Genomic DNA, 25,240 nt, shown 5'->3' with positions numbered 1-25,240 from the left:
TTCTTTACCTTAAATAAAGGAACAATTACTTAGAAAAGTTCCAAACAGGAGACAATAGCTGATTCTACTTGTGAATCAGAGTACATAGCAGCGAGGTAAGCGGCGAAGGAGGCGATATGGCTGAAGAACTTCATTAGAGACCTTGGAGTTATGCCAGCTATACAAGAGCCTATGGAAATTTTCTGTGATAGCAATAGTGTGGTTGCCTTAGCCAAGGAGCCAAGAGATCACGGTAGATCTAGACACATTGACAGAAAATAACACTTCTTAAGACACAAGATTGAAGAAGGACTCCTCGTAGAAAAGAGGGTATCGTCAGAAGAGAACCCTGCAGATCCCCTCACGAAGGGACTGAGTAGGGTTAGGCATTTGCAGCATGCAAGAAGCATCGGGCTGAGGGACGATATTAGTTTTCATAATTAGATTTCTGAAACTTGTAAAATGTAATTGACATTTCATGATTAAAAAAAATTGTTGTTTATTTATGAGTAAAGTGTTACAATCCTATGTTGATCGTTTACCATTGTTTCAATTTTGCATGTTTTGACTTCTAGAATAATTATTTTATTCAAACTCCCCACAGCCGGTCATATGTCGGAAGTAGATATGAACCAAGACTGTCATGAATTTGGCTTGTAAAATTTGTCTAAGGTGCATTAGACATAGAAATGGTTGCTACAACATTCATGAGTGCTCATAAGTCCTGAGTATTGGATTAAACCCACGCTCGCTTGTATCACTTCATGGAATTTATCTCGAGTGATCGCGAGACGGTAATATCATATATATTTTCAAACCTAGAGATATGAGTTGTTGACTATGAGTTGGTTATCCATTGATTGTACGAAAATGCATCAGTAACTTGATGTCATAAAACGTGCTTTTGTGCATAATTTAACAAGTAGTTAGTACAAGCATATGAGTCGAAGTTTATATTTTCCTTCTAGCAATAGAAGCGATATTTGGGCCCCTGGATGATTTAGTTTTGACTTATGTGTCGGGCCTGGTCAGAACCTAATTGATGTGTTAAATTTGGTTCTATGTCAGACAAACCAGAGATCGAGAAACAAATGTTGGACAATAAGTTAGACTATGTTCCATGTGTTTGTCCGGCTGATATTTTGAGAACAGAGGAATATATGATCACTTATCTAAAATGGCGCTTCATAGCTCAACAGAGTTTTAAAGAGCTACGATTGTTGGTTGGTTTATGAATTTATACTTGCAACTTTAGTTATTAGACTTATCCAAGTGGGAGACGGTTGGATAAGGTGTCTAAGTTCGTAACTATATTTGGTATCAACTTGACCCGACCCGGCATGGTCCATTTGGGTTGCACTTCACCTAACAACTTGCATGGATATACATCTGAGAATAAGATGTTTATGATATATTAATATATTATTGGTTATAATATAATAATATGATATCATAATTATTTAATTAGAATTGATCAAGAATTAATTTAGTGATCAAAACGGAGCTAATTAAATATGGACTCTTATTTATATATATGGATTGGCCTAAGATTTATTTAGGATGGACTTAGAGTATATGGGGTCCATGGATAGTCCATGGAGCTTTTAACCCATGGATCCTAGGTAAATGAAGAGTCATGGGTATTAGGGTTTAACCCTAAATCTCCATACTATATAAAGGAGTCCTTGGTTCTAGAATTGGCACTAGTGTGTGTGAGCATAAGAGTGAGCCGATTTCTACAAGTGTTCTTATTCTCTCGAGAGCTTCCAATTTGTTTTGGTGATTTGTGACACCACTTGAGGCATCCACACTATTGGTGCTAGGCTCATAAACTCCAAGCAATCAACCACAAAAGAAAGGTATGTTATTCTACTTAAGTTTTGTATTACAAGTACCCCACAACATGCTAGTTAGGTTGTGAACCTTGGAAATCAAATTTGCATGTATTTTAGAGAAAACATAGATCCAAGGTTTCTAGGGTTGCATGTACACCATAGGAGTGTTAGTATGCTCAAAACCCAACAACAAAATGGAGTGCTTATCTCGGTAGTGTCAGACCGAGATGTCCGTTTTACTTCCAGATTTTGGAAGCGGTTTCACGACGAGATGGGTACTCGTCTCCATTTCAGCACCGCTTTCCACCCCCAAACGGACGATCAGAGCGAGAGGACGATTCAGACTCTCGAGGAGATGTTTCGAGCATGCGTTTTGGATTTTGGTGGTAGTTGGGGTACGTATCTTCCGTTAGTGGAATTTTCATATAACAACAGTTACCTCGCCAGTGTTGACTGACCTCCCTTCGAGATACTCTATGGGAGGAAGTGTAGGACCCCCGATTTGTTCGGGTGAGGTCGGTCAGAGGGTCATGGGGAGTACGGCGGTAGTACTCAAGACCACAGAGCGGATCCAACAGGTGTGAAGCAGGCTCTAGAGTACTCAAAGTCGGCAGAAGAGTTACCCCAACAAGCGGCGTTTAGACTTGGAGTTTCGGGAGGGAGATATGGTCCTCCTGAAGGTGTCACCCTGGAAGGGTGTCATACGGCTCCAGAAACAGGGCAAGCTGGGCCCCAGGTATATCGGTCCCTTCGGAGTCATGGCCCGGGTGGGTAAGGTAGCGTACAGACTGGATCTTCCCACCGAGCTCAGCCGGATCCACAACACTATCCATGTTTCCCAGCTACGGAAGTGCTTAGTGGATGACACAGCGGTTGTACCCTTAGAGGACATTCATGTTGGTGACAATCTGAATTACAATGAGAGACCAGTGGCGAATTGGATCACAAGACGAAGGAGCTGAGGAACAAGAGGTTCGAGCTAGTGAAGGTGCAGTGGCAACACCGCAAGGGCTCGGAGTGGACTTGGGAGCCCGAGGAGGAGATGAGGGAGCATAACCTAGAGTGGTTTTCAGACGCAACATACTTCTAGGACGAAGTCTAAGATAAACGGGGGAGAATTGTAACATCCCGTTCCTGGTATGCATTTAATTTATTTAAATATTTATCTTGTAAGAGCTACTCAACGAGTTGGTAGCCCTAACTCGTCGAGTAGATGCCAGATTGGATGCGTTCTTTAAGTGGTCTACTCGACGAGTCGAAAACCTTGACTCGATGAGTAGGTCCGTCAGGAGGAAACCCTAATCTTTAGGGTTTGCACCCTATTTAAGCATCATATCATTTCTCCGCCCCAGCCCCCATCACCTCCACAGTCCAATCTCGAAACCATAATCCACCTTGAGTGATCTGAGCTATTTCTTTCCACTTTTAGTGTTATGTGTTCCTTTTGTAGCTTGTGGAAGAAGAAGAAGATAGAAACCTCAAAGGGGAAGAAGTAGATCCAGGAACTACACTCCATTTACCACATTTTTTGATAATCAATTCTTTAACTTGATCCTTCTCCTCTTAGATCAATTTTTTTCCATTTTATAAAGGTTTCGTTTCAAGAACCTTGATCTTTGGGATTGGGACGTCCCACGTGACTTACATCACAGATCTGGAGTCTAGGAAGGGTTCCATCGTATAAAGGTGCAAAATTTATGATCATGGAAGCCCCATGCAAGCTTGTATGCAGGAAACATGGCCTTTTTAGCCCTAAAATACCATGCATGGAAGGAAAGCTCAGAACTTTACATGCCTAACACATGATAAAATCCTAGATGTAGTATATTGTGCCTTGGTTTTGGGTGTTATGGCTTGTGGACCAAGATTTATGTCTTAAAGGAGTTAGGGTTTGGGTTAGAACTATTAAGAAGGACTAAGGACGGATACAGTTGGAAATTTTACGCTTAAGAGTGTATTCCCAGTATGTAGATGAAGTTTGGAGCATAGATTTGAAAGGTAGAAGCTTAACCCTTTAGGATGGCTCATTCAGACAGGGGAACTCGACGAGTCCAGGGAAGGACTCGATGAGTTAAAGCGGGTTGTCTAGATTATTATGACAGGAAGAACTCGACAAGTTAAAGTGCGCTATCCCGAATATTATGTGTATATGATATATGATATGTTGTGTATGTGCCGGGGTAAGCCTGATGCTGGGGTGAGCCCGATGCTAGACGTAGTTTGATGCCGAGGTGGGCCTGATGTCGGACAGGAAACCGATCTCAGGTTTGTCCCGATGCAGCTGGGCGGTGTCTAATAGTTGTATTATATGTTATTTGATATATGTGTATGGTATGTGGTAGTTTGGGGGAGCTCACTAAGCTTCGTGCTTATAGTTTTCAGTTTCGTTTCAGGTACTTCAGCTAGCAAAGGGAAGGGCTCGGGGTGATCGCATAGCACACACCACAGGAAATAGAAAGAGGAAGAAAACGAGGATGCTGCCCCTCTTGGTCTCACTGGAAAACAGCCACCACCACCGGTGGTTCTTGGCAAGAAACAATGGAGATGAAGGGAAGGGCTGATACTTCTTCAATGGCCGGAAATCACCACTTCTGGTGATGTTCTTCATAGCCAACGATCTCAACAGCAAGGAAAGAAAGAAAGCAATTGTTTGAGGTGAGCCATTTGGTTCAATCATTAACCGCAGGAAGCTTTGTATAATATGTAGTGTGTACTCTTGGCTAAAGTGTAGTGCGGAAGAAACATCACTTGTCAATTCTTTTCATTATTGTACTCTTAGCTATACTTAGAAGCAATGTAGAAGGAATGTATTGCTTAAATATTGTGTGTAGTAACATGTATTTTCTATATGTATAAACATGTATTTGTGTATTATTGAGTGTTGTGGTAAAATATGTAGGTGTAGATACTAAAGTCATATTGTTATAATTTAAAATCAATTATGTTTGATTTTAAGTGCCAAAAGTACAATGTCATATTTGTAATATTTAGAAATGTGATAATTTCTAACTTTCTTTATTCATGTGCTTTTGATCCGGATATCAAATAGTTTTTCTGAAAATGACGAATGATAATCTCGATTATAAGGTTTCCAAAAAAATCAGACGGATATTAAATCCGATAAGTAGAACTCCGGTAAAATTCGTTTAAAGTTTTGCGATTTATAGGATCTGATTCAATCTCAACGATAAGTGTTTTGAGATGTTCTAAAAACAATTATGAATATAACATATTTAATATACATTATAAGCATAAATTTTCACGCAATTGGTCTTTATTGCATAACTGTTCGCGGTGGTTTGACCGCCGAACTCTGACCAATTTTTACCAGTTACATTTCAAGGCAAAAACTCCCTTACACTTTAGATCTAAGCTCTCAATGATTGAATATCACGAAAAGCCACGACCTTTATGTTCATACATGGCACTTTAGGGCTAGAAATGCCAAGAACATGCTTGAGAAGGAGTTTCTCATTTAAGGAGCTAACATGGCTGAATAAAGCAGGGGACTTTTGACTCAACGGACCTCACAAGGTCCAGATCTAATGTCTAACTCTAAAAAGATTCTCAAAGCCTTCAAAGTCCCCAAATAAAATGGAAATGAAGCCCTAACTCTCAAATCAAGAGATCTACTCATACTAATGGAAATGATACGAAATTTATACCTTAAACATAAGCTCCTTGATGTTTGTTAGTAGATCTAACAGCCTCTTCACGATCCTTGTTTGAAATCCTCCTCCTCTCTACCAAAAATGCACCAAAGTTCTCAAATAATGGCTCAATACTCTCTCAAAAGCTCAAGGGGGTGAATAGGGTTTCTCTCAGGGAAGGGAAGCATATGGGGAGCCGCAAATGAGGCTATAAGTATCCTTATATAGGCCCCAAACCCGGAGATTTATGGTTTCCTCTCCCAGCGCTTATTCGGCTAGTCGAGTCTCGGACTCGTCGATTAGATCATTAATCCCACGTGGCCACACCCGACTCTACTCGGCGAGGATGTTACATACGAACATTCGAGGACGTTGGCGGAGGAAGACAATCAGAGGAAGGCGTTGGGATGAGGCAACACTACCAAGTACCATGTTGGAGAGGGAGAGTTAGCCATACATTCATATAATATTTAATGATTTTATCTCTTTCTCTCTCTCTCTCTCTCTCTCTCTTTCTCTCTCTCTCTTATACTATATTATAAAACATAATAGTTTATAACCCATGAGAACCACATTTATAAAATTAATTAAATTTTCATATTAAAAAATTAAAATTTTTAATCAATTATTTTAAATAAATTATTACTTTATAGATATTTTTTAGTTTGATAAAATTATGAACGTTGATTTAAATAAATACGTGAAGTTATATCACCTTATAATCTATATTAATTTTATTTTATTTTTATTAATTTAATATAATTAGAGTGAAAATTTTCAAAATTTTAAAATTTAAAATGGAAAATTAATTATTAATTTAATGTAATTAGAGTGGAAAATTTAAAATTTAAAATTAATAATTAATATGTTGACAAGTGACATGATAGATGACATATAATATTAATGATGAGTTCTAATAGTATGACACTTGTCATTAGGAGAATAATTTATTCATTTACTAGGCGAATGTCCGCGCGTTGCGCAGAAGCATCTATATAGTTGAAATCTTTACAAATATATATATATATATATATATATATATATATATATATATATATATATATATATATATATATATATATATATATATATAGATATAACAATAATGTCGTTGTTAAATTTGATATAATAATTCGTATACTAAGTTGATATAGTATATTGATTATTTTGAATTATATGTTAATATATACATCTAGGATGACCTCTACCTGCAGGTTACTCATGAATAAAATTAAATATAGTATATGGTTTAATATTATTTATAATTGTTGTTATTCTTAATTCATTTTTAAAATTTATTTGCTTAACGTTTTAATTTCTATCAGTGTAATTATTTAAAACATCAAACATTTTTTTAAAGGTAACAATATAATTATTTAAATAAAGTTATTTTTAACTATTGTTATTGTAAGTTATTTTAAGCTACTTATTTCAAAACTTTTAACGATTATAAAATATCTTTAGGAAATATTTTAGTAAATTGATATTACAATTTAATTTTTGTATTTAACACTACAATTTATCACTTTTCACTATTCACAAAATATTCTTTGGTTTTTTTTTTTTTTAAATGGAACTGAAATTTTTATTGAAGTTGATCCTGTAATGTTATATTTAAATTAACAATTTTAGTATTTTATCCATACAGTTTAAAAATTGTTGCTTGAAACTGATAATGGTTTACATACAACGACATATTAAATCTAATAAATTAAGTATAATATGTTAAAAATTAAAAACATAACTTTATAAGTAGAGATAAAAATATTATTTTAATATTGAAATTTAGTTTATTTTTTTATTACACTTTAGGTTTGATACTTATTTAACCTTATTAATTAATTTATAATCATTATTAGAAAGACACTACAATTTATCACCTTTAGCTATTTACAAAATATTCTTTGGGTTGTTTAAGTTGAAATAAATTTTATATTTAAGTTGATCTTGTAAGGTTATATTTAAATTAACAATTTAAGTATTTTATACAAATTGATAAAAAGTTGTAGCTTTAAAATGCTAATAGTTTACATATAACATATTAGACCTAATATGTTAAAAGTTAAAAAGAAACTTTATAAGTAGAAAAAATATATTTTTTTTAATATTGAAATTTACTTTATATATGATTACACTTTATGTTTGATATTTATTTAACCTTATTAACCAACTTATAATAATTATTAGTTATTGTCTAATAAAAAAATTACCACTTTTAAATAAAATATTTACTTTCACTACTAGTGTCTAGTTTAAGAAATATATATATATATATATATATATATATATATATATATATATGTGTGTGTGTGTGTGTGTGTGTGTGTGTATGTGTGTCCGCACAAAGCGGCGACGATAAATAGCTATTTTGCCGAATAATTTTCTTACGGGAAAATAATTATTTGATTTTATTATTACTTATTATATAATAAAAACATTACCAGTGTTAAATAAAATATTTATCCTTATACCTTATATTTATATTATATGTTTATACATTTGATTTAAAGTAATTAATGGCGATGTCTAGTTTAAAATATGTAAATTAAATTATATACATATATTTAGTATTTTAAATTGGTCATTTTGCACTAAACTTAATTCCTTAATAGTCTTACTTAATTCAAGTCTTAAAACTTTTGCTAAGTATTAATGATTTATTTGGGCATAATTTATTTGTATAAAAAGTTTTGTAATTTATACCTTTTAAGATTCAAGATACATCTAATATGCTTTTTAATATAGTTTAAGATATATATATATATATATATATATATATATATATATATATATATATATATATATAGAGAGAGAGAGAGAGAGAGAGAGAGAGACACAAATTTAATATTTTAAACTTTTCGTTTTTGCTCCACATTAAATTTCTTTATTACTTTCCTTCATTCAGGTCTTCAAACTTTTGACAAGTATTAATGAATTATTTGTGTATAATTGATTTGTATAAAAAAAACGTTGTAACTTATACCTCTGAAAATTCAACATATTGTTTTATAATATAATATAAGATTCATAAATTTACAATTTACAATTTTATATTCTCACCAGAATGATTCTTAAGGAAATATTTTTTTAAATGTATATAACAATAATAAATTTGTTTCCTAAAAATCTAGAATTCATTATTTTGTTTCCTTATATAAAAATACACAAAATGTCCAAGTTACTCCTAAGACATTTTGAGATTTGAATTCTTAAAAAAAATGTACTAATATTCTTTTGAGAATGATTTTATTTTTCATTGATCCAATGTCTAGGATTTAGTTACATAGTTATACAATAGATGCTAGTTACAAATGATCATAGCCCTATATATAGGGTTATGTTCATGTGTTCCTTACATTTATTATATGTTAGCATACACCAACAGAAATTTAGTAAAATTTAAATTATCATTTAATCAAATAAAGATAGATATTAAATGATTTCCAAAATTGTATGTATATTAAATGATATCCTACATTATAAATTTTTATGAAAATTAATTAAATTCGTCATTAATATCAACAATAACAATTTTTCAGAATGAATTCACATCTAGATTTTCATATATGAGTTATAGTTTTTTGTTAGGACCCACTCACTTAAAATGCAACAAAGTTGCATGGAAAATGGAGAACGAGAGTGTATTATCGTAGAATACACTTTTATTTTACTAGAATACATTCCCATTATGCTAGAATACACTCTCATTCTCCATGTTTCTTGCAACTTTGTTGTATTTTGAGTGACTAGGTCATGAAACAAAACACGAACCTATATATGAAAACCTAGATGCGAACTTATTCTGAAAAAATATTATTGTTGACATTAATTATAAATTTAATTAATTTCCATAAAAGAAAAAATATAATTATGGATATCATTTAATATATGTATAATTATAACAATCATTTAATATTTAACTTTATTTATTAAATTATAATTTAATTTTTACTAAATTTTTATTGATGCAATCTAGCACACAATAGATATAGGAAATATATATATATATATATATATATATATATATATATATATATATATATATACATATATATATATATATATATATATATATATATATATATATATATCTTGAAATTAATAGTATGGTTTAAATTTACTTTTAATTAAAAGAACATTTATGAAATGTGAAAGTGACACATAAAACCATTTTGATGGTATGTATTAAATCTATTACCTTGTTTAATATATATATATATATATATATATATATATATATATATATATATATATATATATATATATATATATATATCTTGAAATTAATGGTATGCATTAAATCTGTTACCTTGTTTAAGTATTCACCGAACCTATATATGTATACCATATCTATTGGAGTGATACGCAGAAATTCAATACAATCCATCTCTTTTACATAAAAAAAAAATTAAAAATGGTTCAACCAAGAATTCCTTGCCAAATTCTCTTGATAATTGTTCTTTGTACTGGTAAGTTTTTTACATATGGATTCCTTGCCAAGTAGTAAATCTCTAAGGATTTTTATTTTAATGGTTCACATTCCATCTATAAGTTCCTATATCTTTTCTTATTATTTGTATGTGTATAGTTTCATGCAAAAGTCCTGTCCTCATGGCTCTCCATTAAACTAGCATTATTACTTCATTTCCAGTTTTGAATTACATTATTTTATTTAATTTATTATGGTATAACAACTTATCAATATAGGCCATATATGCATGACAACAGTAAAGTTATTTGAAAGTATTTCTTTGGCCTTGGTTGCAGCATTGTGTTGGAGACCAATGATGAGCTCAATGTTGGAGACCGTTAATGGGTCAGTGGTTGTGGATAATAGAGAGAGAACTGATCCAAAGCATTACTACTGTTGTAAAAGTTTTAATAGGCCGTCATGTAATCCACAAGTTTGTAACAATGACTGTACAAAAAAAGGGTGCGCGGGTGGGATTTGCAAAATAGAGGGCACCTTAAAATGTCATTGTAGATGCTAAAGCATATTGGGATTTTCTTTTGATTGGAAGTCGCGTGGTGAAATAAATAATATAAGAGATCTTTTATGTATTTATTTCCTATTTATAGAGTGAAATAAAAGAGTAATTAATGATTGTAAGTTACAGTAATGTGTTATGGGTGAGTATTATTGTGTTCTATTATCATCTGATCGAGTACGGTTTGTGTTTGTGTTAATTAGCATCACATTGGTCACATTTCATTAGAACTATGAGAGAAATCAACATTAATTATAGAAAATGTGAACCAATTCCAAAGGTAAGGAAAAGAAAAAGGGAAACAACAACATAAATTAAAACTTATAATCAAGAATGCCAAATAAGTGGTCATAATTAAAAAAATGAAACTGTAGATCAAATCGAAGTTGCATATCTATTGATGTTTTACTATTGTACTCATTTGTTAACAACAAAAATATATTGAAAAAAAACTAGTAGCGATTAGCTAAAACAACAAAGATGAGCAAGCATCTATAGTGTTCCAATGCCAATTTTTTCTGTTCGAAGGTCTACAAGAAGAAAGGTCAACGACTTTTACATTGATGAAGCTTTATTCTCCATTCGTACACGTACTTATATATTATGGCAGAAATTTAGCATTTATTGTACCTGCTCTTCACAAAGATTGTAAGGATTGTAAATATTTTGGTTATATCATGTAATAACATTTTATAGGATAAATAATATTAATTTCTTTGTGGTTCTTTTATTAAAAATAATCTTTCATCATAAGCAATCAATACATATGAAGCTAGGTGTAGTATTCTTATTTATAATAAATCAACAATATTGATAACATTAGCTTCGGTAGCACTTCCTTGTCATGGAGAACGCCCTTCATAAGGTATCATCATTCTCAAATTTGGAGTGTTGTACACAATGAAAGACAATTCAAATGTGTATCAAGATGACAAATGTTAATGAAGGTGAAAAAATCTAAGAAGCATGGCAATTTGGTTTACCCAAATATAGACTTCTATTTTTGAATTTTTGTTATGCAGATAATTGAATTTGCAGGATACCAATTATTCAAAACATCTTCACCTGTAAAAGTTATTATATATGTTTTTTTTGTTATAATATTCTTTTGGTCGGATTTTTGGGTGGGACCTTATTAACATTTATAATTTCATGCATGTTGCTTAATTATATACGTGAGATATGAAGTTTGTATATACGATATCATATTTCATCTTTTTAATTTTGAAATATTTATTTGCAATTTTTGTGTAAGTGTTTTGTTGAATTAATATATCTAAATCATAGGGAAATTTTATGATTAACAAAATTTTATATATTCTAATTCTGCAATAAACATTTGCAATTTTTGTGTATGTGTTTTACTGAATGAATGCATCTAAATCAAATCAAAGTTTTACCATCAACAAAATGGTTTAAAATATGTTACCTAATCATGAATGAATATCTCTATTAATCAAACTAAGTAATCAATTTAACGTATCCAAATTTTTAAAATTGTTATTCCACTTACACGAATTGCCATCTTTATTAAAATCAACTATATAGCCTCCATGGAAATCAAGTTAATGTAACAGGAAGATAGTTCTAAAATAAAGATATATGAACTGTCACTACAACTACAAATAAAGTACTTCTAATTATCACAGAAGGATGAAGATCGTTATAAAATAGATAGATATGACAATAAAAAAGTTTATAAAAATCTTGCTTTTGTTGAGGGAAGGATTGTCATGTGATTAAAATGGGGATAGTTTTTGCTTCTAAAAAAAATTCATGTGATTTTATCTACATATGCCAATAAATAAATTTTTTAAGCTGTTTGATTATTGAAATTAATTTTGTGCATTTGATCTTGTAGTTTATCTTACATATGCCAACAATGTAACTTGTAAGTGGTTTTACATTTCTATTATACATTCATTTCCAAAGATTGATATATTAACAATTGTAATTTTTTTATCTAGGTATTTTTCAATGGGAGCATAACAAAGAAATGGATATACTAGAATGCAAAGAGGAATATATGATAAAAAAAAAAGGAATTTGTGGCATGGTAATGGAATAATGAGAATTTGTTAATTCATCGCTGTTAGCATGCTTTCATTTGCACGAGAATATTACATTGTTAAAAGAATGTTTACAAATTTGGAATTATAATTATTATTGTTGTCTACTTTAATATATATATATATATATATATATATATATATATATATATATATATATATATATATATATATATATATATATATATATACACACATCACATGTGTGCCCGCACAAAGCGGCGATGATAAATAACTCTTTTGCTGAATAATTTTCTTACCGGAAAATAATTATTTGATTTTATTATTACTTATTACATAATAAAAACATTACCGGTTTTATATAAAATATTTATTTATATATCTTATATGTATATTGTATATTTATACATTTGATGTAGAGTAATTAATAGCGATATCTAGTTTAAAAAATGTAAATTTAATTATATATATCAATTTAACAATTTAAATTTGTCATTTTGCACTAAATTTCATTTCTTAATAATCTTCCTTAATTCAACTCTTCAAACTTTTGATAAGTATTAATGATTTATTTATGCATAACTGATTTGTATAAAAAGTTTTGTAACTTATACCTCTTAAAATTCAATATACATCTAATATGTTATATAATATAGTTTAAGACACACACACACACACACACACACACACACACACACACACATATATATATATATATATATATATATATATAGACACACACACGAATTTAATATTTCAAGCTTTTCATTTTTGCTCCACATTAAATTTTTTAATTACTTTTCTTAATTTAAGTCTTCAAACTTTTGACAATTATTAATGAATTATTTATGCATAATTGATTCGTATAAAAAACTTTGTAACTTATACCTCTTAAAATTAAAAATATGAGTATTATGCTTTATAATATAGTATAAATTCATATATTTACAATTTACAGTTTTATATTCTCACCAGAATGATTCTTAAAGAAATATATATATTTTTTAAATGTAAATAACAATAATAAATTTGTTTCCTAAAAATCTAGAATTCATTATTTTGTTTCCTTATATAAAAATGCACAAAATGTGCATATTACCCCTAAGACATTTTGAGATTTGAATTCTTAAAAGAAAATAATAAATGTAATAATATTCTTGAAGAATTATTTTATTTTTCATTGATCAAATGACTAAGATTCAGTTACACAATTATTTAATAGATGCTAGTTACAAATGATCATAGCCTTATATATAGGGCAATGCTCATGTGGTCCTTACATCTATTATATGTTATAATATACCAATAAGAATTTAGTAAAAATTAAATTATTATTTAATCAAATAATGATAGATATTAAATGATTTTCATAATTGTTTGTATATTAATTGATATGCATCATTATAATTTTTTAATGGAAATTAATTAAACTCGTCATTATTGTCAGCAATAACATTCTTGCAAAATGAATTCACATCTAGTTATTCATATATGAGTTATTGTTTTGTGTTAGGACCCACTCACTTAAAATACAACAAAGTTGCATGGAAAATCGAGAACGAGAGTGTATTCTCTTAGAATACACTCTTTATTTATTAGAATACACTCTCATTCTGCTAGAATAAACTTTCATTCTGCTAGAATACACTCTCGTTTTCTATGTTCCATTCAACTTTGTTGTATTTTTAGTGAGTTGGTCATGAAACAAAATACGAACCTATACATGAAAACCTAGATGCGAATTTATTCTGTAAGAATATTATTGCTGACATTAATTATAAATTTAATTAATTTCCATAAAAGAGAAATTATAATTATGGATGTCATTTAATATATATATAATTATAGCAATCATTTAATATTTATCTTTATTTGATTAAATAATAATTAATTTTTACTAAATTTTTATTGATGCAATCTAGCACACAATAGATATGGGAAACACATGAACACACACACACACAAATATATATATATATATATATATATATATATATATATATATATATATATATATATATTAAAATTAATGTTATGTATTAAATGTATTACCTTGTTTAAGCATCCACCGAACCTATATATGTATACCATATCTATTGGAGTGATACGCACAAATTCAATACAATCTATCTCTTTTACTTTAAAAAAATGGTCCAACCAAGAAGTCCTTGCCAAATTCTTTTGATCATTGTTCTTTGTACTGGTAAGTTTTTTACATATGGATTGCTTGCCAAGTAGTAAAACTCTAAGGGTTTTTATTTTAATGGTTCACATCCATCTATAAGTACCTAAATCTTTTCTTATTGTTTGTATGTGTATAGTTTCATGCAAAAGTATTGTCCTCATGGCTCTCCATTAAACTAGCAACTAGCATTATTACTTCATTTCTAGTTTTGAATTACATTATTTTATTGATTTTATCGTGGTATAATAAATTATCAATATAGGCCATATATGCATGACAACAATAAAGTAATTTGAAAGTATTTCTTTGGCCTTGGTTGCAGCACTATGTTGGAGACCACTAATGAGCTCAATGTTGGAGACTGTTGATGGGTCAATGGTTGTGGATAATAGAGAGAGCACTGATCCAAAGGATTACTACTGTTGTAAAAGTTTTAACAGGCCGTCATGTAATCCACAAGTTTGTAATAATGACTGTACAAAAAAAGGGTGCGCGGGTGGGATTTGCAAAATAGAGGGCACCTTAAAATGCCATTGTAGATGCTAAACCATATTGGGATTTGCTTTTTATTGGAAGTTGCGTGGTGAAATAAATAATATAAGAGATCTTTTATTTATTTATTTCTATTTATAGATTGAAATAAGAGAGTAATTAATGATTGTAAGTTACAGTAATGTGTTATGGGTGACTATTATTATGTTCTATCATCATTTGATTGAGTATGGTTTGTGTTTGTGTTAATTAGGATCACATTGGTCACATTTCATCAAAACTATGAGAGAAATCAACATTAACAATAGAAAATGTAAACCAATTCCGAAGTTAAGGAAAAGAAAAGGGAAACAACAACGTATAAACAACATAAATTAAAACCTATAATCAAGAACGCCAAATACGTGGTCATAAGAAAATGAAACTTTACATCAAATCTAAGTTGCATATATGTTGATGTTTTACTATTGTACTCGTTTTTTAACAGCAAAATGTATTGAAAAAGAACTAGTAGCGATAAGCTAAAACCACAAAGAGGAGGAAGCATTTATAGTGTTCCAATGTCAATTTTTCCTGTTCGAAGGTCAACAAGAAGAAATAGTCAGCAACTTTTTCATTGGTGAAGCTTTATTCTCCATTTATACATGTAGTTATATATTATGGCAGAAATTTAGCATTTATTGTACTTACTCTTCACAAAGATTGTACGGATTGTAAATATTTTGGTTATATCATGTAATAACATTTTATAGAATAAATCATATTAATTTATTTGCAGTTCTTTTATTAAAAATACTCTTTCATTCATAATCAATCAATACATATGAAGCTAGGTATAGTATTCTTATTTATAATAAATCAACAATATTGATAACATTAGCTTCCGTATCATTTCCTTGTCATGGAGAACACCCTTCATAAAGTATTCATAAAGTAACAGCATTCTCAAATTTGGCAGATAGTGTTTTACACAATGGAAGACAAGTCAAAAGTGTATCAAGATGACAGATGTTAATGAAGGGGAAAAATGTAATAAGCACGACAATTTGGTTTACCCGAATATGGCTTCACTATAAGGAAAAAGACAATTAGCAGCGACAAAAGTCGCCGCTAAAGGGTCTCAATGTTGCCAGTAATGGTAATAGTGGCAACACGTCGCCAGTAATAAGTTGCCGCTACTGCTCCGTCGCTAATGATCAATTTGTCGCCACTAAAGAGTATAATCGCCGCTAATGCTTGTGTAGCCTCTAAATAGAATAGTTTCCTCTAATGATGAAGTTGCCGGTAATAACAAATAACATTTTTTAATTTTTTTAATCAACGATTTTGGTCGCCGGTAAAAGTGTCGCCGATAATTACATAAAACAACAAAAAGTTTTATAATTCTAACAAGTAGCAAAGCGTGACAATGAGTGTAATATACAAATAAAGCTCCTCCCTACATACCATCATCTTTTTTCCCATCGTTTCCTCGATTATACTGTGATTGAAAAAACAAATAAAGCTCATCCCTACATGTCGGGTCATTGAGTATTGCCCGAAGATTTTCCAGCTACATAATAAATAACAACATATATAAACTTATACGTTAAATTATCAAACATAAACAAAAACTATCAAAGTACATTGCTATTTTAAAATTAAGACAAAAGCCAAAGTGCGTTGGTATTTCTTACACTTGGGTCAAAAACCCAATTACCAAATTTTTAGCAAATAATCACCACAAACCAAAATTACCAAATCAACATGTATTTTATGATGCCAAAGTAGATTGTTATTTTTAAACTAAGACAAAAAACCAAGTACATTGCTATTTCTTGCACTTGGGACAAAAACCCAACTACCAAAGCTTTTAGCAAATTATCACCGCAAAACCAAAATTACCAAATCAACATGCATTTTATGATGCCAAAGTAGATTGCTATTTTTAAACTAAGACAAAAAACCAAAGTACATTGCTATTTCTTGCACTTGGGACAAAAACCCAATTGCCAAAGCTTTTAGCAAATAATCACCACAAAACCAAAATTACCAAATCAACATGCATTTTATGATGCCAAAGTAGATTGCTATTTTTAAACTAAGACAAAAAACCAATGTACATTGCTATTTCTTACACTTGGGACAAAAACCCAGTTACCAACGCTTTTAGCAAATAATCACCACAAAACCAAAATTACTAAATCAACATGCATTTTATTATGCCAAAGTAGATTTCTATTTCTAAATTAAGACAAAAAACCAAAGTACTTTGCTATTTTTTACACTTTGGACAAAAACCTAATTACCAAAGATTTTAGCAAACAATCACCACTAAAAACCAAAGTAGATTGTTTTAACTGTGATGGTTGTGGTGATAATTGCGATGGCTGTGAAATCGGCGGGAGAGCAGAAGGTTTACGGCTAATGCCTCTAATGTGGCCACGTCGATCTCCTAATACTTTCTCAAAAGCAGCTCTTTCTTGAATGGGTGTTAACTCACTTTCACCTTGGGTTTGTTCTAAGAGCTCTTCAACTAACCGATTTTGTAATTCACAAAAGTGAGTAACAATTAAGTATAAATAAACACTTAATTATATGATTAAATTATAATTAAATACTTACATATTGTTGTTTCGCCTTGGTAGTAACAAATACACCATCCCTATCTATCGGTATGAGCCTTGCGAAACGTTTCCACTCTCTTAAGGTTCTGTTTAACATTAAAAATTAGATTATATTTTAAATAAATAATTACGTGTATCATACGTTACCTTCTTATAACAAGTACTGCTATACGAGCTCGACCCCCCCCCCCCCCCGATTCACGTTTGTTTGCATTTGACGAACTTTTTTGTTCCTGTCTGAAGCAATTATGTGTTTGTCTGTTTGGAAATACTTAACTGCTTTCTTCCAGTTATCAGCATACATATCCTCTGGAGGGTTGGCTAATGCTCTCGGGATATTATCATACCCTCCGACTGCCAAAAAATATTCTTTTGCATCAGCTTTATGGTCTCGATAACCTTTTAACAAAGCTGCTTGAAAACTCTCTGTCAACATATTAGCTTCCACATCTTGGTACATCTGATCCAAATCAAACTTTTCCTACAAAAAAATAACCAAGTAAAAACCAGTCATAATTAACCATATAGAATATTTTTAAATAAATAATTACCCCTAAATGTTGTATTATAGTGTCCTTTGTTGCAAGGGAAGCTTTTTTCCAAGTCCATTTATCAAAAGGGACCATATGCCACATTGTTTTTCCAACTTCTCATGAAAACATGTCTTTCGGCTCTCCTACGGGATCATATGTTATATCCCTATCATAATCCATGGTAATTGGTTTGCCCTTATTCTATAAGAGCGCTCTTTCGAGCTTTATATTTTTGGCTTTGCCTTGGACTTTCCTATATACATGTTGCTCAACTACAAATATAATTAAAATTTATTAGAACGGTATTTAATTTATAATAACTGAATAAAAATAGTAAATAAAAATTTATAATAAGACTTATGGTACTGCTCATGATGACCAACACCTCTACCACCTGGGAATAGTGGATCCTCAACTCCATCACCCCCATATCCATGGCCCATAACAACAGCCATGATATATATAAACAAAAGCCATATTGACATCATTTCCTGAAAAATTATAAGATATACAAATAAGATTTTTATTACAAGTACATATTACATAGAAATAAACATTTACATAGGAATAAACATTTCTATTTAAACTAGGAATCCAAATAAAGCTCATATTACAAACACGTATTACATAAGAACTATTCTAATTAAAATCTTCCTCATATCCTTCAGTGTCTTCTTCGGTATCATATTCAGAATCAGTGTCATCGTAATCAGTCTCGCAATCAAAAATATCATTAACTCTACCAGTTGGCGGAGGAACTTTAGTTGCATTTTCTGTTGGATTAGTGTCTAAGCTCATAACTATATTTGGTATGTACTTGACCCGATTGTTGCATGGTCCTTTTGGGTTGCCTTCACCATAGCAACTTGACAAGATGATTTATGGAGAGAGAGGATATTATGGTTTATTAATATATTATATGAATGATATATTAAAAGAGAAATCATATTGTTTAATTATTGGTCAAGAATTAATTTTGTGGCTGAAAGAGATTAATTAAATAAAGGGGACTAGAATTTTCGATTATAAGATAATTGATTTTGGGCTATGGATCTTGTGGATTAAGGGAGTGGACGAAATTTGGGTGGAAGCCCACCTTGAAATCGTCCAAGGGCCCTATTCCAAAAGGTTCTTGGAGTTGCTTAGGGCCTAAGCTATCCAATTAGGGTTTTGACAGAAACCCTAGCAGCTCAGCTATTTAAGTACCCCTAGGGCTTCATATTTCGACTACCGGAAGAAACCCTAGAGTTCTTAAGAGCCGATTTTGTGCCTAAATTTTCTCTTCTCAATCATCTTCTTTCCTTGGTGTTTGTGAGTCATTACAGGTATTACAATTGTGATAATAAGCTCTTGAAGATTGAAGATTCTTGCTACTATCAAAAGGTAATCAACTAAACTTGTTTTAGTGATAGATTTCGATTTTTATAGTATGCTAGATTAGGGTTTGCTAGCTTTGGATAAATTTGCATGTATAATAGAGAAACCTAGATCCAAAGCTTTAGGGTTTTTTATGTGCACATAGGAATGTTCTTTTGCTAAAAACCCATCAGTGGTATCAGAGCCTTGCTTGGTTTCTATTGTATTTGATGCATGGTATGTTTCTTCATTGCTTGAATTCGATTTTTCAACCTTCTGCCTGACAGACTCGTCGAGTCCCAAGATGAACTCGACGAGCCCAAATGGGGACTTGGCGAGTCGGGATGTCAAACAAATGGATTTTCGGGATTTTGGCTTATTTTGACTTGGGATAATTACCAAAAATGTTTTTAATTAATAAAATCCGATTTTTATTGATTCCATGTGATTATCATAGTCAAAATAAAAGATATTTATCATTTAATTAGATAATTTTGCCTTATTTGATCAAACCTAATTATTTGAATTATTTGATCACTTATCTTGTATGAAATTGGATTAGGTCAAAATTAGATAATCACCAATTAATTGTATAATTATATTATTTGAATTTTGATCTAGATAGTTTTGAAATGTTTCAAAACATGCCCTCAAGTTTTGGAATTTAAATTTTTGATTAAAGCATAATTTTGAAATAATTAAATTCCAAACCCTAGAATTTTACAAGTTTAAAATTCACCCCGATACTATTATAATATTATAAGAATAATTATTATATATGTATAAGATTGTAAGGTCCTAGAAACAGGATCTTAACCAGTGATCAAACAATCTAAAAATCAATTAAGATGAGAATTAAGTAGAAGAAGAATGAATCAAAGCTTGCACACGTTTGTATTCAGAAAACATCTGGTACAACTCTGATAATGACCGTAAACTCTATAGATCATCAACAACCAACAACAGACACAGACTGATCCTATATATAGAAAAGAAAACATGACCGTAAACTGACTTGGCCGTAAACAGGTTTACGACCGTAAACACACCAAAAACACTTCTATTACAAGACTCAAAGCACAAAATGACCTATACATCCAAAAGCCTAGCCCAAACCATAACATGGACCCTTCAATCTCCCCTTGGTTTGGGGCTAGCTGTAACTCAATCCTTTTCAATTACAAGCACATCAGTCCCTCCCATTGCCCTTTGCCACATCTCCTTTGCAATAATCTCGGCAACCATTGTTGTGTACTCTTTCGCAACAGGCTCGAAAATATCTTCAGCTACCTTGATCTGATGAAGGGCCAACTGATGAATATCCCACTTGCCAAATTGAAGTAGGTCTCTTTTGTCGTATAGGCAAAAACAACCATCTTGGAATTTTATGATAGCAGTCGTAGTTGTTTCATCATAGACCCAGTAATGCATTTTAGCGAGAGATCCATCATTAAAGTTCTGCAGCACCGGAATCTTCCTGACTTGATTGGTTGGTGGCCACATAACAGTCTGAAAAGGCTTATTTGTCTTGGGATCTAGTACCTTAGGGAAGCTCTTAATAAACGACTCAGCAGTCTTCATACCAGAGAATCCCTTTGTTACTTGATCCTCCAAGAATCCCTTGAAATGATTTGCCTTTGGATCTCCAGAAGGATTTGCAAATGGAGCACTTGCTAGTTCTTAAAGATCAAACCTAGTCCAGGAACTGAAATCATGGGAGTCTTTGTAGTACTCCACATTTTTGCTTTTATGTCTCACTAACCACATGTTTAGCCCATCATGAAATCCCCATGAGACAATTCCTGTCCTATCTCCACACTTGTGTCCAAATTTCTTCCTTCAAGGCCAGTGACGGTGATTTTGGGTTGATTTCTAGGAGCATTCTGATCAGAGATTTTCTTGAAAAGAAGTTGTTTTTTATTGTCAGAAGCTGCTAGCTTGGGACGCTTGAGTGACACAACGTTTGGTGCTTGAGCAGGTTCCTTGTCAAAGCGATTGACAATTGTAGTTCTTCTTTGAGTGGGTAGGTCAATAGGGGGGTAGTTGAACTTGTTGATTAGTAGACTGGCCAGCGTTGACATTGTGAACTGAAGACTTGAATTTGTCACCAAATTCTTTTGTTAGCTTCTTCTTAAGATCAAAGTAACTTGCAGTCAAGGCTCCCAGATGAGTTTGCAGATCTGAAATTTTCTGACTTTTTAGGGTTTTATCCGTGTTAAGATTTGCAACCTGAATTTCAAGTTGGACCTTTTCAGCTTCAAGATCATCCACCCAGATATCAAGCTCAATATTCTTCTGATTAAGCACGCTGATTTCCTTTTGAAGTTCAGTTATGGTGGGATCATCCTCTTTTGAGTGGCCTTCCTCAATAAAAATTCCCTTAGCTCGGGAGGAAGGCACTGAACCTTGTTCGTGGGCCAAATGTAGAGCAAGTCTCTCATAGGCAACATCATGATAGTGCCTAAGAGGAGATGATCCTGAAGGGACTAAGGACCACCAGCTTCATAAAATGTGCTTGGTCCAACATTGGATGGAATAGGAGAAGTAGCAACAGAAGTAGTAAATGGTGGAGTTGACAAGCCTTGAGATAGTTCAGGCACAAATACACCCGGTCTAGGATCAAGTCTTCTCCTCTTCAATGAAGGCGAGGAGGTCTGAGTTGTTAGAGGTTCACTCACTGATGGCTCAATAGTAGGATAAACATTCTCAGAGGGAGGAATCTCTGAAGATGTCTCCATTGGAGTTGAATGTTCAACCGTTTATTTTGGAGAAGGAGGCGTAGTCTCAAGAACGTCTTCTGACTCCCTTATATTCGTTGCTGGATGAGCAACATCATGGATAGTGTCATAGAAAGTGTCAAGATCTTCATTTGACAAGAGATTTTCATTTCCTCCAAGGTTCAAGGAATATCATCCTCGTCAAAGCCCGTAAGATCCAAATCTTCAAAGGAATCAATCTCTTTGTTGAAATCACTCTCAACCTATATAGAGTGAAGGTCATGCTCTTCAGCTACAATGGCAGCATGTGTAGCTTCATCATCTTCGTGATCAAAAGCCGTAATGACATCATCTTCTGAAGACACCTGTTCTGAAGATACACACAACGAAGATACTTTGTCAGAAGACCCGTGAGATTCAGATGGCTCATTCAACTCAACAAACTTGCCAAACTTCACCAGGGGAAACTTTTCTTGAAAAATGACTTTTCCTTTTCGATTTTGTTTGATCAACCTAACAGTGTGTGGACCAAGAGACTTCATATCCAGGGTTTCTCCATCTTTGACTATTTTAGGAAATTGCATATCAACAAAAACCTGAATAAACCTGGGATACATCAAGAATGTGTCTCTAGTCTTCGCATTGATGTTCGCAACAAATTCGTTTAGGATAAACCTTGAGAAGTTGAAATTGATTCCTGCAGCAAGAGCGGTAATGGCTCCTGTGTTTCTTGATGAGATCTCATCAGCACTAGTCCGTCTACCGGATATGCAATTCACAAAGATGTGAGCCAAGAATCTCTAGTACGGTGGCAGTAATTTCTTTATTGTGGGAGGAAATTCGCCTTCATAGCCCATCTTGTTAAGAATTTCTTGAGCTTCATAAATTTCAATTTCTGTAGAGAAGGTACATTGATCGTCAATTTGTAAGGAGTCTCTGATTGATTGCTCTGTTATGATAACTTTGCACCCTTTTACATCAGCTTCAACAGATATAGATATATCATTTCCTCTCTTCAACTTAGCAGATTTCCAGAACTCCTTGATGATTCCTTGATAGACTACCGGATTTACGGTACGAGCAGTGGACAAGCAGCATTCCCTTAACCCATGAATCATTGACTTGAACTCTCCATGAGCAGCAGGAGGTTTAGCCAGAAGAATTGTCAGGTTGTGACTGATAGGAAATTTGAGCTTTGTCATTTTAGTCTGCACTAAAACAGGCCAAATGAGAAAACAATATATTTAAATATTTAAAATTGATGTTTTACTCATGTTTGCAATTTAGATTGGCTTTTAAGTGAAACACAAAAAAAATAATTTTATTTAACCAAAAGGGAGTTCACGGCCGTGAACGGCGTGGCCGTAAACTGTCGGACCATAAATGCCAACAGTTGGTTTTTCTTCGATTATAGCTTCAAACCACGTCGATTTGATGTGATAATCACATATCCATGATCGGAATTGGCATACTTACAGTTTCAGTAGACCAATTTCTCAAAACTTCACAAATTGTTTTTTGAGGAAGAGAGAGAATCAGGAGAGTTTACGACCGAGAACTTAGAAAATGAGAGGGTGGAGTTGATTTCGGATGTAAACTCCCTTATATACCCTGTTGAAAAGTTGGGCTGCAATCCACACTATATAAAACGAAGTCTGATAACCTAATTTTTTTTTAAATAAAACATTTTGAAGATAAAAAAATAAAAATAAAAATAAAGTAAACTAAAATAAAACTAAAATATAAATTTTTTATCAAAAATGAAAAAATTAAAAATAAATTAAATTAAATTAAATTAAAAATGAGTCTTGTTTCATCTATTCTGATACTGAAAATAATTTTGTAACACTAGGATCAAAGTTATTAGACAACCTTAGTCCGCTTATCGGTACCTCTACCTTCATGTTTATGTCTGTTCGATCGCCGGTATTGTGGTCCACTTAAACACGAAAGATTTGTGATAAAATTTAGGACAGACTATAAGTGACAAGACATTAAATCCTATGAACTTAGATAATTTTCCTAAAAGACCATTCAGCTGACGATGACCACGAATATTGTTGTCCACCTAAATTAAGCAGCGATATCTATAGACAACCTATAGGTGTTCAATTTTAATTGTATTAGAATGTGTTTTCCGCTTCCTGATATACCCCAATAATCAAGGACTTCCTGAATACTCCTTACTTCAGGTGAGTAGACAATTATTAAGGAAGAAAATAGATTTAGAATGCATATGTTGTTCACTCAGGTCGTATCTTTTCCAATCACGCAGAGAATGAAACATATGACTAACTAGAGTTTAGAGGGATTGAGAAGTAGAAGGTTGCATATGCTGTGTACCAGGTTGGATTGTTAATCACGCAAAGGAGACAACATATGGCTAACAGGTAGGAAAAATAGCATAGAAGAAGATGCAGAGAGACAGAGTTGCATATGTTACAGTCCAGGTTGGATCTTTCAATCACACAGAGGAAGTAACCTATGACTGACAGTAAGAAAGAAAGAAAATAACTTTCTACAGACCTAATTTATCGGAATTCCCCAATCGCCCCGTCAATACCAGAATTAAGGACAAAGTCCGCACATCGAGGAAAAGTTAATCCACAGTTCTAAATACAGATCATTTAATATATCTGCATATTTCCATGTATATCTCTCTACTCATCCTACCCAAGCGTTGCATAGTCACGCTAAATGGAACTATCTAGGTCAAGATTTGTCAAGTCTCTAAACTTCCTTAAGTTCATCTAATCCTAGTCAAGTTCATTTTACAATCCTTCGTGCCTACCAGCGCATCGAACATATAGCACATACAACTCGACTTTGGCACCTTACACATATTTAGATTGTCTGTTATCACATGATT

This window comes from Lactuca sativa, chromosome 9 (assembly GCF_002870075.4).
Source record: "Lactuca sativa cultivar Salinas chromosome 9, Lsat_Salinas_v11, whole genome shotgun sequence".
In the NCBI taxonomy this organism is placed as follows: Eukaryota; Viridiplantae; Streptophyta; class Magnoliopsida; order Asterales; family Asteraceae; genus Lactuca; species Lactuca sativa.
This window is presented reverse-complemented; position numbering follows the sequence as displayed.